The following is a 13,334-nucleotide window of genomic DNA, read 5'->3' as shown; positions in this document are numbered from 1 at the left end:
AGGTTTCTATCATCTTGGATCCACATTTGATGGCAAATTCTTTTCTGATAACTTACTTAATAATTCTATGTAAGCCAATGTGAGAGATGCACACCCCCACATAAACGCTGACAGGTCCTGAGTATTTGGATTTTATCTTTCCACTTGGGGAGCCATGTGGCAGAATTATGTTCCTTAGTCAAACAAGGAACTACAGAGGACACATTATTAGACCTAAGGTTCAAAACAGGACTCTGGGATTAGTGATGGTGGTGGATTCTTGATACAATGAAGGGTGTTTGAGGCTGCAGACATCTCTCGAAAGCAGAGCCATCAAGATCCTACCCCATCTAGCCCCAGAATCTATGTTAGCTTGGATGGATTCACCCTTTGCCTTACTGGAACAAAGACCAGCCTCTAACATCTGGCGTGGGTCCTCCTGAGCCCTGAGAATTGCAGTAACTATGGGGCAGGCTTCCAAACATAAGCAGACTTCTAGAGTAAGTCTGCCTCTGGCCCCACATAGGTGGCCCCCACAACAAAAGAAAGTTGAGTGTTTTTATGACCATGAAAGGAGAGGAGCATGTGCCCAAAAGACCGGAGGTGAGTACTTGGATGACCGAGGCAGATGTCTCTGGCACTCTCTCTTCACCTCTCTGTCAGTTATCAGAACTCTTGTTGGACCAACTACTGCTTCCCTTTGTAACCTTGGCTCCAAAGACAACTGATAGCATTCCAGAAGGCCACCGGGAGGTCTACATTTGAAAAACCAATCATTTCCCGTGCTGTTGAGAAGTGAGCCAGAGCAACCTAACCTTGGCTTCACCTTGGTAATGAGGATTTGGCTCTCAGTGCCTGAGAGAGCAAACCCCTAATGGGTCCCAGGAGAACCCTAGCAGCAGTAAGGAAGCTTCAAAACAATCAAGACTCTTCTAGAGGGTCTTCTGGGACCACCCACGCCGGAGATGAATCATTTGCATGTGGATCACATACATTCCACCAACAAAGCCACCCACAGGCTCCAGAGGACCCAGGGGCTTTTAAAGAGAGAAAGGAAAACTCCCCATGCTTGGGACCTGAACTTACCCCCTCCTTGGAGGGTATGTGCCTTCCAAGCCAGGAAGTCAGCTGACTTCCTCCAATCTCCCTCCTGTTGACCCAGGCCAGAATTGGTTAAGCTGGTAAGTACTTGCCTTTAATCGACTGTCTCAGATTTTTTAAAAGATATTTTTCACTTTTTAGATTACATCTTTATGTGTGTGCACATGTAGGTTTGTGCACATGAGTACAGTGCCTGTGGAGGCCAGCAGAGGGAACCCTAGAGCTGAAGTTGTAGGCCCCTATGAGCCCAGAAGCATAGGTGCTGAGAACTGAACCCAGGTCCTGTAGAAGAGCAGTCTGAGCTCTTATCCACTGATTCTTTTCCAAAGCTAGTGCCTCAGATATTTTTAATCAAAAACCTAAAGAGGAGGGCTACCAAGACAGCTGAACAAGCCTAATGATCTGTGATGAATCCCCAACTGTAAAGGTGGATGGAGAGTCACAGTGACTTTCACATGTGCCCTATGGTGCACACATATATACACATCATGCATGCCTGCACATACATACAATAACAATAATGATGATCATAGTAATAATAATAATAATAATAAAATTTAAAGGCCCAGAGAGCAGTAGAATTTTTACAAAATATCCTAAAATACATGTTACATGTGGATTTTTTTTTTCACCAAAAGCTATTAACTTTAGAATAAGGGATGTGGCTGATTTTTATTATTGTTTTTAGAAGGAGTCATGGTCTAAGAAGTTGGAACTCATAATCAAAAGTCACTAAGAGAAATCGAAAGTTCACTCCTTTCCCTCAGTAAATAAACAGCTGAACAGCATCAGGATGCCCACCACCCTGTCAAGTCTAAGACACCAAACCTTATGTTTACACAGAAAGGGAGCTTACTTTATATTTAAAAAGCAAGCAAACAAACAAACAAACAAAAAACTAGAAGCCTGCCAAGGTGACATACACCTGATCCAAGCACTCTGTCATCTGAGGCAAGAGGATCATGAATTAAGACCAGCCTAGGCTATATAGCATGATTCTCTCTCACTGCAGCCAGAATGCCAATTGTTAAGATAACAAATACAAGCAAGGATTTGGGGTCCAGGGGGACATTCATACACTGCTGGGAATGTAAATTAGCTCAGCCACTATGGAAACCAGTATGGAAGTTCTTAAAAAAAAAAAAAAAAAAAAACTAAACTAAATAGATCAACCATGTGGCCCCCTCACATCACTTGGTACTTCTCTAAAGGGCTTAAGTCAACATATTGAAGACGTACTTCCACGTCGATGTTTACTCCTGAATTGTTCACAGTAGTTAAGTTATAGAACCAACCTGGGTACCCATCAACACAGGACAGGTTAAGAACATGGAATATATGCATTATATACATACATGCAGGCATGTACAGGCACAATAGGATATATGCATTTATATACACGCACACACACAGTGGAATTGCAGTCAGCTGTAAAGAACAAAATTATGGTGTCTTCAGGGAAATGGCTGCAAATGAAAATTATCATATTAACAAATTAAGTCAGTCTCTGAAAGCCAAATGTTTTCTCTAACTTGTGGGGCCTAGGTTCATATAAACAAATAAACTCATGTGTGTAGAAGTGAAACCAGCAAAGGGAATGGAGGTATTGACAAGGAGAGAAAGGAAATGGGCAATAAGACATTTGGGGAACACAGTCAAATCGCATTATACCCGTGAATGTGAAAATGCCCTTATGACCTAGGAAATACATTAAAAAAATATATACCAATAAAAAGGAAATCAGGAAGAGATGGGAAGTTCCATAAATGCAGACATCAAGCTAAGGAGCCCATCTGAGCCACACCGTGCTCTGCCCCACGGGAAGAACGGTAAGAGAGGGTAAGAGAGGCTTAATTTGATTCTAAGGAGGTTTATACATCCAACAGCATAATGTTGGATAGACATTTGCATTCCATGCTGGGAAATCAGCTTTGCTCTGTCAGGTAAGACAGCTTCTATGTGTTCACAATGCAGACAGCACTGCCTTGTCCTCGTATAGCTATGAAAGAATTTAATTATGCCCTATGTGTCAAGCTGTGGATTAACTTTAATTTTCAGAAGGTCCCAGGATGCAAAAGTCAAGGTTTGCCCTCCTTCTGGGAGAGTAAGTACTAAATCCTATGCCACCACTGTGTGAGGAATCCCATTGTCCCCTGTGGCATAGCAACCAGTCCCAGGAGGGCTAATCCTACTCAGCAAAATTAAGTACCCAGGAAGTCACCAACACTGAGACTCACTTATGGAAAAGCTATATGAATATTTAAAATGCTTAGTATCTGATCAAAAACAGCCTTTATGAAATTAGTTCTAAGACTTAAGCAGATTGTACGGTGGTTATTATAACCACTTTTGGCAGATTTGGGCAAAACTCACTGGGGTGAACATTTTAATGAACAGAATCAACTGCCAAGTCACCATTCAGAAACTGTGTTCTGCCTGGGTGGGCTGGCCAAACATCCTTTGTTACTCCTTGGGGGCACACAGTGCCAGCTTATACCTTAGAGGCAATATTCGGCCTGAGAGTAAGTTGGGAACACGGCAGCAGGAACTGCACAGTGGTTCAAAGAGCAGGAAGAGAAGGGCTCAATGTGAACCATCTGGGTGACAAAAAGTAGCTCCCCAAAGGGCTAGACTCTCCTAGCCACTGTGAGAGTTCCTCAGACCTAAAGAACTTGTTTCCACAACAAAATTGGATTGCTAGAAGGGACCCTCCCCATCCCCCAGGCATTTAAAACTCATCCTGACTCCACACTTACTGTTCTGGAAGATAATGCCCACTTCCTGAAGGGATTGGGCAGAGGCTCTTGCCCTTTGAGGAAGCAGTGAACTTGCCAATGGTGTCTCATGACCAAAACCCAGGCCTTGATTTTGAATGTAACATGGTTGTCTGTGTTCCTGAAAGCACCCTGTAGCACATCAACCCTTCTTCCCACAACCTCAGGAGGCAGGGAGGCTGCAAACCAGTTCAGCCTGCTGCTAAGTTGCACCCATCTGCTCAGAGCACAACTAGAACATGGTAGGCATTCCTGCATGACTAGGTTCTGAGAGAGAGAGAGAGAGAGAGAGAGAGAGAGAGAGAGAGAAAATTTAGCTTAGAGAGGGCTATGATTCAGCTGAGGAGAAAATCTCACAGCCGGATATCCTAGGAATGAAGGAGGATTTGTGGGTTGTTTTACAGATTCCTCAATCATCTTTCATCTGAAAGCTGTGACCTTAACCCACTAGGATGGGCACATATCTGCTGTCTCAGATGTGAGAGCTTGAGGTTGTGCTTGCTGGTAGTCTCTCTCACACTCAGAAAGGATTCCACAGCTCTCTGGGGCTGCTTCATCAAGACCTCACCTTGAAACTGCTTGTTGTTGGATCTGGTGCTGAGCAAGACAGTTTCCCCAAACACATGCATTTCCTCTATCACTGACTCAATCAGGCTCAGGAAGAAAATACCAAAACCCAAACTCTATCTTCAGTGAATATGTACATTTTTCTGGTCACTGGTTTTACCTACCAAGGCTGTAGGAGTCACATCCTGTTTGCCCAGCATACACAAAGAACTACTAGAAAACTAACAGCAAATGATTCCATAGAGCAGACAACTTTTACACTGTACTCTAAGAATAGTTGAAGATGTATAAGAGGTTTTGTGTAAATTAAATGAAAGTTCTACTTCTTTATATCAAGGGTATTTAGCATGGATGGGATTGTGTGAGAGTCCTAGAACCAATTTCCTCTGACCATATATAACAGTATCTGTGTATGTATATACATATATACATACATACACAGATATCTTACATATATAATATGGTTATGCAATGTTACATTAACTATATTTTCATTGCTGTGACAAAATGCCTAAGAGGACAATCATCTTGTGTTGACCAGAAGCAAAAAGAAATCAGAGGGAAAGCAAGAGCCTAGGGCAATATATATCTTTTTTCAGTATGCCTCGGTGGCCTAATTCCTTCCCACTAGGTGCTATAAAGCATTCTAATAATGCTTTAGATCCCATCAGCAGAGATACCTATCAGTATCAGGCCCTCTTAGTGACTGGCTCCATCAGCTGGGAACTAAGCTGTAACACGTGAGCCCTGTGGGGGACCCTTCAGACCCAAACCGCAGCAAGCTTACATACAGTGTGTTATATGTAATACTATGTGTAGTTGGTTGCACATGAATGGATTTACCTTTAAGATTAGGTTTAGGAAAAACTTTTGGCTTACAAAAATAGTTAAAATTGGCTCCTCATTTTTTTTTTTACAATTGATTAGTGACTTTCCCATTTCCTGTCGGTAATGCTGTGATTCCAGAATTTAGAAAGGCTTTTTTTGAGACAGTTGTTAAGCAGCATTGTAGATAGTTAAACCTCAAAGAGACAGATACCTTCTGCTTCTCAAACTTTTTCTCTAACCACCCTGCTATTCTAACCCCATTAGTGCATGAGCTGCTGTAATAGCTCAAGGAGATGCAAGGGTATTTCTTTCATTGTGGACTTGTCATGGATGAGACCCCTTCTTTGGGTTCTTTAGTTACACTACATTTTCAGTAATAGCTCCAATACTATCCTTTAACTTTTTCTTTGTTCTGTGGGTCTTCCTTATAACAACACCTCCTTCCTGTCTACTTATATCGTGTAGAAATTTCTTCTGAGTTGAACCATTCCATCCCTTGGGAAGACTGCTTAATGCTCAAGAAGTCACATTAAAACATTCTCTATAGAAAGGAATTGGAAGTTGCATGAGTCTCAGGAAGTAAACAACTCGTAAGTCTCAAAAAGTTTCCGAAACTAGCAGGATGCACAGGCCCCTCACCAAGGTTATGGGCCAATAGACAACTGCAGGGGGAGGAGACTCTGATAAGCAGGACCGCCTGGAGGATTCTCCCACTTGTTGAACTGTCTGCAAGTTGTACAGAGAGTTCTAGGGTTGAAGTTTCATGAGCTGTCACCCAGGTTGGGATGAGCTTTTCAATGATGCAGATTTCTTTGAATTCTTCCTGTTCTTGTAACTTTCACCATAGTTCCGTGAGTAACCCCAATAAAACTCATTGATTTGTCACATTAGGCTTTGGTAGAATTGTTACTTTGGTCTGTTGTCATTCCATGTTGGAAGAACAGAGGTTTGTGGCACACAATTTAGTGGCACATATTCACTAGTTCTCTATAGCAGATGTAAACTCCACTATTAGGAAACTGGAAATTCAGTAATAAGGCAGATCTCAGGTATTAGTAGTTTTCTGCCATGTAAAGAGGCAATCCCAGGGGAGGGGACATGCATATTCATTATCAGGGACATAATACGAGAGATCAAGAGCAAAAAGCCATGTCCTTGTGCAGGCTAAGATGGGCAGTGTCAGTTGTATGAGTCCCTGTGCAGGGAAGAACACAAGACATTCTGGTCCGTGAGCCACCCCTGCTCTGCTCTGGGATTAAGGAATCTGCTTCCACAAAATGAAGGCTGAGAACCCTACAGGGAGTGTCCCAGAGGAATCTGGGGTGGGACAGATGAGAAGAATCCTGTCTGTCTGTTTGAGGTGGCTTTCCCAGCGTCTCTCACTTCCCTTCCTTAGACCTTGGCCCACTGTTTATGTTATATGGGCCACCACCAGCAAATCCCGCTTTGAGATGAGGCAGTGAGTCATCAAGAGACAGAGAGTAGCACTGGGTCTGTGTGCAGACATAGGAGGGAGGCATGTGGCCTTCTCTACAGGTGCACTAACCACGTGAAATAGGAAGATGGTACCCCAAAGAAAGCCACTGTTGCCATGAAACATGGAAAATTAAGAAGTATAACCTCCCAGCCGGAAGTTGACAGCAGAGAGCTCATGCTGAGATGCCTTTTCCATGTTAGGGAGTCGGGTGAGATTTCTAGTTAAGGCTATGTCTGCATTTGCTTTGTTACTATAGCAACATACATGAAACTCGGAGATATTCTTTAAAGGGTTTATTTATTTAGTTCACAGCTCTGAAGATTCAAAGGCCGAGAGTGCCAGTGATGGAGTCTTCCCAGCTCTGATGAGGGCCTCGTGCTGGTTTAATTTGTCACAGAAAACAGAAGGAAAAGAGGGGAAAGTCTCCAATAATCCACTCTGTAGGAAGCAATCCAGCCACATGGCAGTGACTAAGAACTCACTTCACTAGGGAACATTCATCTGTGTTTGAACACTCGCTCCTCATGTCCCAAATGCCCACACAGGCCACCTCCAAACATCGCTACCCTGGAGAATCAAGGCATAACATGCATCTTGCAGGAGACGATCACATTCAATGCCTTGCAAGGTCCAATCCTGTGGTTCTCAACCTTCCTAGTGCCTTGACAAGCCCTTTTAATACAGTTCCTCATGGTGTGATGACCTCCAGTTATAAAATTATTTTTGTTGCTACTTCAGAACTGTAATTTTGCTACTATGAATCGTAATATAAACTTCTAATTTGTAACCCCAGTCAGGGATTATGAGCCACAGGTTAAGAGCCATGGCTCTAGAGCATGATATTGTTTTACTACTGTTTTGAAAACATGTGGGAGTCTATAGTTTTTCTTCCCAGATGGATTAGAAACCTAACTCCAAAGGCCTGCTCACTGTCCTTGTACCACAGTCACTTAGGACACACGTTCTAGTCTTGTGGTTAGAATCTTTACTAAGACATCTTCAGGATTAAAAGTGGACAAAAGATGGGGCACAATGACTCTCTCTCTCTCTCTGTGTGTGTGTGTGTGTGTGTGTGTGTGTGTGTGTGTGTGTGATGGTGGTGTGATGGTTAATTTCGGTTGTCAAAGTAACTGGATCAGGAATCAACTAGGAGATATACTGATTGGCAGATCTATAAGGGTATTTGCTGGACCAATAAAAGAAGGAGAAAAGAACCCACCCCGACTCCCACCCAGAGTAGGTGGTTCCTTCTTGCACAGGCTAGATATAAGGAAGTCTGAAGGAATTCTGTGGCTTTTTGCCTGCCTGCCTTCACCTCTTTCAATACAACTGTGCTATTGCTGCTACTTCTGCTGCTGTCACCCCTGCCTCATCATTCACTGACATCAGAACCCATCTTCTTCAGCCCTCCAATATGGACTAAAGACTAAAGGCTCTTCATGAATCATCCAGACCTTCAGTGCTACATTAGGACTACGGAGGCATCCCAGCCTAGTGAAATGAGCATGTCTGGGTTTTCATGCTCTTTGGTGTGAAGCCTTTGTTGGACTACTCAGACCACACTGAAGCATGTCCCTCTTCAATGCTTACCAGATCAGTTCTGCCCTTCCGAGAATGCAGGTGGGCTAGTTGGTGCATGCCAATATGCCGCCGATATGCTGACACTGCAGACTGCTTCGGTTCTTTCCGAAGGTGGTTGGTTGGGGAAGGATAAAGCACAGTTGTCAGGGGAGATGGGGATAAAAGCAGAATGGGTGTGTCAGCCCTGGAAGCCCACTCAACAGCGTTCCCAAAATGCAATTCAGGTGACATAATCACCCTCGTCCACAGAGAAGCTCAACTCTCCCCGGTGTGCTTGTTTCCAGGGTTTAGGCATTGGACTGGGTCCTCTGAAATCCATGTTGAAGTCCTAGTTCTGAGCATGTGCTAGGAGATAGCACTATGTGGCTGCATCAGTGCAGATGGAGTCAAGCTCATATTGACAGGCTGTGACTCCAGTGCAGCTGGTGTTGCTATAAAAGGGGGAACTTGGCACTGGAGAAAAGCTCTGTGGCTAAGAGCTCTAGCTGCTATTGCAGAGGGACCTGCGTCTGGTTCCCAGCATCCATGTCAGATGATTCAGTCACCCATAACTCCAGTACCATGGGGATTGGAGGCCACTGGACTGCCCTCACATGCACATAGCCCCACACAGATAGACACACAGAGACACAGACACATAATTAAAAATAAAAATAATTAAGTGGGAAGCTACAAGACAAACATGTTAAGAGCAAATACCACCTAGGTAACTCTTCTGTGAGCCAATGGGAACCAGCCATTGCAAACAAAATGCCAGAAGACAGCAAGAGGCATGACACACTCTCTCATCCCTTGTGGGCCGTTCCCTCATCCCACCTTGATATCCAGCAACCAGTCTCAGAATTGTGTCACATTTCTGCTGTCCAGGCCTCTTAGTCAGTAGAACTTTGCACACAAATGCCCGTGTAGAAACATCAACTGTCCATTATGAATCTCAGAAATGTGCTTTTCTCATCTGGGTGCTGGTATGTTAACAATGGTGACTGATGGGTGTGAGTGCCCAGAGGCTGAAATTTAAAGTCTTATTTTTACCTCTGAAAACAACCAGACATTTATTTAAATTTTATTACATTTTTATTGTTTTTGTATGTCATATGTGGGGTGCATTCCTGCATGTGTGTGTGTATGTGTGTATATGTGTGTGCATGTGTTGCATGTGTGTATATGTGTGTATGTATATGTATGTGTGTGTATGTGTGTATGCATATGTGTGTATGTGTGTATATGTGTGCATGTATGTGTGTATATGTGTGTATGTATGTACGTATGTGTGTGTATGTGTGTGTATGTATGTGTATATATATATATGTGTGTATGTGTGTGTGTATGTGTGTGTAAGTGTGTACGTGTGTATATGTGTGTACGTATGTGTGTGTGAATGTATGCATGATATAATGTGCATATGAAGGTCAGAGAATAACTTGCTGAAGTCAGGTCTCTCCTTCCACCATTTGGGTTCTGGGAACTGAACTCAGGTCAGACCTGCTTAGCCACCTTGCCAGCCTTACAATCAAACATTTTATTAGTTCTTCTCCCCAAAGGTCATTAAAGCTAATGGGCTCTTGAGATAATCTAATATCCCTCATTTTTAAAGATGAGGAAGTGGAGATGGAAAGTGACTTGGCCAAAGTTAGCCACCCTGTGGGAGACAAAACTGGGAGCCATAACTTTCATATCTAAGTAGGGATGCTCTCCAGCATTGCACACCACCTGTGGAAAGTCTACGTAGACATACAAAATAAATATGTGCTTTTCCTGAGATGTGGTTGTCCCCAATGTGGCAGAAGTTTCTACAGTGTTAAGACTGAAAATCAAAAGTGGATAATAATAATAATAATAATAATAATAATAATAATAATAGTGTCCACAGCCACATTCCCCCTGTTCTGCTGGAATCTCCAGCTCAGGCTCCATTCGAAACGCTTACCTCTCAGAAAGACTGCCAAAAGTCCAAGTTCCTCCCCCTCCAAGCTACAGGGTATTTAAGCCCCCTCCTCTAGACCAGCTGCATTAGTTTTCCTGCTCCCTACCTCACCTCTGGGACTGGAAAGGTCACCCAGGAGTGCTTTGCCTAATAAACCTGGTCTTTTTAATTTGGCGAGATCTGGCTTACTGCATTGGCGGAGAAACCTAGTATTGGGATAAGGAAACCTATCACCCCCATCTGATTAGGCTTTGGGATGTTCGCTCAGGCCAGCAGGCTGCCTGGCACTCCCAATTTAGTGCTTCTTAGGAGTCCGATGTGAAAATAAACACACTTGGTACCCTCCATTTCAGACCTAACAAATCAGTTATGCACTGTTCTACTTCAACATATTTTCCCCCACTGGGAAAAAATGTAATTTCATTGCAGCCAGCATGAATGCATCGGCAGAGAACACCCACATCCCAATTCTACTCTCACAGCCCTATCATAAGTGCTGCCTGTCTCTCCTGAAGCCCTCTGGGCTCCTTAGTCTCACCAGAAAAAGAAGGAAGAGAGATGTTGGCACTTTGAGTTAAATGATGAATGGATTGACCTGGAGGCCCAGCTCAGCTAGTTTACAATTCCAAGGGTGTCACCTTGAATGGGGATAGCTGTTGCTCCAGTGGGAGAGAGAGGGGGGAAGCAAGAATGGTAGTAAACTTTACTGAAGATGGCCTCCAAAATTTGATACTTTGAAACATTATTTTCAGCTGTGCTTCTGAAAAGAAAGGATGGGGGAGACAACAAAGACCTGAGACTCTGTCCCTCTGAGTGAGACTGGCACCCCTACAAAGTGACAGAGGGCCACAGTCCCTCATTTTCTCCACACAAGGTCACACAGACTGAACCTGCCGGCCTCTTGACCCTGCCTGTACTTCTCAGTAACCAGGCTGTGAGCCATGAAGAGCCTCGTTTATGAAATCCAGTTTAAACATTCTGTTCTTGCAGCCTAAATGGACCAAGACTCGTAGTTTATATGACTCGTACTTTAGAAAGACATATTTTGGAGAATGCATACCAGCTTCTTAGCAACCTATTAGCCAGTGTACAAGATTCATTGCTGACAGACAATTAATATTCATCATTTTTAGTGGCCAACGAGATGTTTAATAAATGTCTCTTTAAACAAAATGATGGAAGATTCATTTCATAAATGTAACATGTTGGAAATTAATGAGCAGGGTAGATTCTTTTAAATATTTTAATTATATTTCTGCAAGACATGGTGGAAAAGCCCTTTAGTACCAGAACTTGGGAGAAAAGGATGGCCAATCTCTGAGTTCAAAGCCATCTTGATCCACAAAGAGAATTCCAGACAAACTAGGGCTACAAGTGAGGCCCTAAAACAAACAAACAAACAAATGAATCATTTATTTAAAATATGTTTTATCTCGTGTGGGTGTGGGGTACACATGGAGGTCAGAGAACAATTTACAAGAATTGATTTTCTATTCAACTTTGTAGGTTTAGGAGTTGAACTTAGGTCACCAGGCTTGACTATGAATGCCATCACCCTGCTAATCAGCCTTGGGTAAGACAACTTCCTATTCCCATCAAGCCTAAATGTTGCTTCTACCAATCTATTTGAAATTTCACCTTTCCAGCAACTGTTCCCCTGGAGGAGTGAAGAGAAACCATCTGCTGACTGAGTCCAGCGGCACCCAGGGAAGGAGCTCAGGGCTGGCCCGTGCAGCCCTGAGAGACAGGAGGGCCCTTCAAAGAAATCCATGTTCAGGGGCCATGGAAGTGGCTCAGTGGGCAGAAGCTTGCACCAAGCCTGATGACCCGAGTTCTATTTCTAGAGTTCACACAATAGAAGGAGAGAAACAACTCCTGTAAGTTCTCCTCTGACTTCCGCACCTGTGTGGTGGTACTAAATACACCCCCCCACCCTCACTAAATAAAAAAATAAATAAAGTAATTTAAAAACTAAGAAATCCATGGTACACTCTCAGCCTCCACACGACTCTCTCTAAACCTTGCTGAGTGTCTGGCCCTCCATTCCCCACTCCCTTCGGAGTCACTCTGTGTACCAAAGCAGACCCTGTGTCTCCCAGTCATATACTGTAAGCATGCATTGCCGAGTTGCAGAAGTGAAAGAAGTGAATAGAGCATTCAAAATGTCAGGTGGAGGATGCCCTTAGGAGCCATGTCTTCCCAGGCCATCTCACTAAAACAATGGGATTCCAATAAACTTTTATTTTCACGTTTAATAACCAGTTATAAAAGCCATAGACTGCATGCTGATTATGTTTATAAGGGCTGAAGAAAGAAAAAGGCACGTAAAATGTTTATTTTATGTCCATATGTATTATGGAGAAACATGATTGGGTGGGTTACTAACTTTAAAACTTTCTAGGGGGAAAATGCATTGGGATGACATTTAACTAAGAAAATAAAATACAACATAGTTATTAAAAATAAAAGCTCTTACTTTTAAGGGATTCCTTTGTTTGATGGGTAATTCTAGGTAGCATAAAGCTGTGGTTAGTGTTATATTTTAGAATCCAGATGTAAAGAGAATCGAGAAAGGTTTATTTGTCAATGACATTACTTGTAGTAAACTAGAGACTGACACTTTGTAACTACTTGTTTAACAGTGACAATTTTAGATGCCAACCTAAGAGTGTAGGAGGCATGGAGTGCAAAGCTTGGAGGCTCTAACTTTTAAGAAATGAAATAGTTAATGAATGGGAAGAGGAAGGGAGAAAGGGAAGGAGGGTGGGAGGGAGGGAGGGAGGGAGGGTGGGAGGGAGGGAGAGAGGGAGGAGACTGGACAGAGAGTAAATGTCCTGGAGAGGAAAGGTGCTGGCCACCCAAGTCTAACAGGTCTGATTGCCAGAACCCATGAAAGGCCAGATGCAGCGGCACACATCTGTAACCCTAGCACTCCAGAGGGTGAGATGGAGACAGAGACAATTTTGCTGGGGCAGCTAGCCTGGCTATACAGCACGGCACAGAGGCAAAAACAGCGAGGGACTCTGACAGGGTGGAAGGTGAAAATTGACTTCCAGACCTACACTACACACACACACACACACACACACACACACTCACACTC

This window comes from Phodopus roborovskii, unplaced genomic scaffold (genome assembly GCF_943737965.1).
Source record: "Phodopus roborovskii unplaced genomic scaffold, PHOROB, whole genome shotgun sequence".
In the NCBI taxonomy this organism is placed as follows: domain Eukaryota; kingdom Metazoa; phylum Chordata; class Mammalia; order Rodentia; family Cricetidae; genus Phodopus; species Phodopus roborovskii.
This window is presented reverse-complemented; position numbering follows the sequence as displayed.